Source organism: Sapajus apella, unplaced genomic scaffold (assembly GCF_009761245.1).
Source record: "Sapajus apella isolate SASKATOON/1434 unplaced genomic scaffold, GSC_monkey_1.0 scaffold80, whole genome shotgun sequence".
In the NCBI taxonomy this organism is placed as follows: Eukaryota; Metazoa; Chordata; class Mammalia; order Primates; family Cebidae; genus Sapajus; species Sapajus apella.
The window spans coordinates 5434869-5437791 of record NW_022437020.1 but is presented as its reverse complement, the minus strand read 5'-3'; the positions used below and the strand labels follow the sequence as shown (position 1 = coordinate 5437791).

At 40.7% G+C, this 2923-nt stretch overlaps 1 non-coding gene across 1 annotated transcript; it reads right to left on the bottom strand.

Moving 5' to 3' along the window:
• Window positions 1-868: 868 nt before the first annotated feature.
• Window positions 869-1032, bottom strand: LOC116533234. Its single transcript, XR_004261161.1, has one exon. It is a non-coding gene; the product is annotated as a U1 spliceosomal RNA (small nuclear RNA).
• Window positions 1033-2923: the final 1891 nt, after the last annotated feature.

Genomic DNA, 2923 nt, shown 5'->3' with positions numbered 1-2923 from the left:
TCATTAGACAATCTATTTTACATTTAAGGAAAGACACTTTGAATAAATGATATGTGAAGAAATGTGCTTTAGGTTTCTACTGATTGGATACCAATCTAAACACAAGATTTGGAAAAGTTTGGAACCTTAGAATAACCAGAGCTTTAGGGACCAGAAAGTACAAAATGTTAAAGGCCTACACTCAAACTTTTTTCCTCTCCCCTTTTTTTTTTTTCTCCATAAGCCACCAGCTGTAACTCAGAAGTACCCAAAAAGAGTCAGACTCTCAAGCAGTCAACTGGTAAACTGGGACCAGGGCATTAGTGAGGGGGTGTGCTCAGTGCTGTTTACAGAAGTGCTCTCTGGAAGTTGCTTGAGACACTGCTACAAAGGACCAATTCTTAGACCAAGCATTTTGCCTGAGTCTCAGAGCATGAAGCTGGTGATTTGGCACACGCATTTCATCAACAACAGGTTCTACCCGCCTCCAGACAGCAAGTGCAAGAACATGTTATGGGGCAAGAAGAGCTTGCCAAGGTTAGTGTAACACTCTGGCTTCTCAAAGTTTCTTTCCTAGGCCCCTTTTTCTGTCCTCACTACCACGAATCCATATCATCTTTACCAGTCTGTCACCTGGATTATTGCAAGAGATTAATAACTGCCCTCTCTCCTCCTAATATATTTCTCTTCTACTATAATCCTTATTCATCCAATGATGCATGCTTCTCCTGGTTCCCATTTTTTACAGAATACCTTCACATCTATCACCTACCTAGTTGGCAAACCATGTGGATTATACATCTCCATGAAGCTACCATCCAACTCTACCAATATATGCACAGAAACTTGAAAACATTTTCTATTTTTTTTTTCCTGAACTATAAAAGATGAGGGGAAAGCACGAACGCAATCTTCCACTACCACAAATTATGCAATCGAGTTTCCCACATTTGGGGAAATCGCAGGGGTCAGTATATCCGGAGTGCAATGGATAAGCCTCGCCCTGGGAAAACCACCTTCATGATCATGGTATCTCCGCTGCCAGGTAAGAATAACTTGAAAACATTGTGAATTTTCCTATCTCAAGGTTTGGAAGGACAGCACAGCAACATGATAAAGAACAAACTGAGGCTGCATGTGGTGGCTCATGCCTGTAATCCCAGCACTTTGGTAGCCAAGGCAAGCAGATCTCCCTGAGTTCAGGACTTCGAGATCAACCTGGTCAACATGGTGAAACCCTGTCTCTACTAAAAATATAAAAATTAGCTGGGTGTGGTGGTGTGTGCCTGTAATCCCAGCTACTTGGGAGGCTGAGGCAGGAGAATAGCTTGAACCTGGGAATAGGAGGTTGCAGTGAGCCAAGATCACGCCACTGCACTCCAGCCTGGGTGACAGAGTGAGACTCGGTCTCAAAAAGAAAAAAATAAAAACCAGACTTGCATCCTCATTCCCCAATTCTTAACTGGGTGACCGTGAGAAAGTTACTTAACCTTTTGGTATCTCGCTTTCCTCATCTGTCAACTGGGGCTAAGAATTCCTACCTGCTCACAGAATGGATGTGAGAAAAAGTGGGTTAGAGCTTCTAAAGGGCTTAGAACAATGCCTGGCACAGAGTAAGCACTTCATTATTGCTCTTTTTAAAAACATCATTTAAGCCCCTCCTCCCTTGCCTAGAGAACCTTTTTCTCTAGTATCTGCCTGTTGAATACCCAGTGTTCTTTTAAGGCCTCCTGGTGCTGTCAGTGAAAATGCGGGAACTCTTTCTCTTCCGTGGGCTCCTTCTAGCACCTAAGACACCCTTGCATTTATTACAGTTGTCTAAGCAGGTTGGCGGTTCTCCAGCTGTATGCCATGAAACAAGACCAGTTGGCCTCAAGTTTTGACCAGAGGGTAAAACATTCTCAAGCTGCAACTGACAATGCATGCTGTCCTGGGGATGTCAGACAGGCCAGAGCATGAGCTCCTGGAGGGCAGCCTGGGTCCACTTCATCTTTGCATCTCCCATCGCTCCAAGCACAATGCTGTGAGAGGAGCAGATGCTTAGTAAATGTTTGTTAAATTAAATCTCAGGCAATTTGCTTCGATTTACTTAGAACTCCCTGGGTAAGTAATCAGTTTCTATACCATTCAATGAGTTTTTAATAGCATTTACATTGGACTTGCTGTATAGGTTAATCAAAACCAGCTCTCCTAGTCCCTAGTTTAGACTGAGGGATTTCAACACAAAAAGACTCAGGTCAGTGCCTTTGCCCATCTTAACAGAGACTGAAACTGAGTGGGGGAAGCCCTAACTCTCTGTAAATTTCTCTCCCATTTGCTAAACAGGCAATATAGAAAAGGACCCATTTGACAGGCCAATGGAATCAAAGATTTGTTTTCCATGGGACCATGTTCCAATGAATGGCCAGTTGTCTAAATTGTTGAAATGAATTGATTGCTTTTAGAAGTCTTCACATTTTCAGAAATTCTGGAACATCATTTTAGGGTTTGTTGAAAATGCTCAAGTACTTGAAATTCAGAAAAAGACAAAAAGAGGGCCTGAAATTTAAACGCAAAGATTATTACAAATATTTCTAACTACATCTGCTCCATGAACACATCTGATTTGAAAATGAGTGAAATTGATTTGAATTTTAATTACTTTGCTGGGTTTTTTTTTTCCTCCTTTTTAAATTTCTACTAAGTTCCACGGTAGTCAAATATAAAAAAGAATCGGAGGTATAGGCTTACAGGTAAACAGAAAGATGAATGAAAACTTAAATGACTAAACATAGAGAAGAAATTTTTTGAGGATCAAATGCTGTCAATGAGATTGTGAAAGTCATTAGATGTATGAATCTTTTGCCAGTTTTCTTGTTTGAAAAGAGATTTCTAGGCTTCCTTGATTGAAATAAATATTGATTTGATTAGCATATATTGATTGCATATAATGTAGAAAACATCA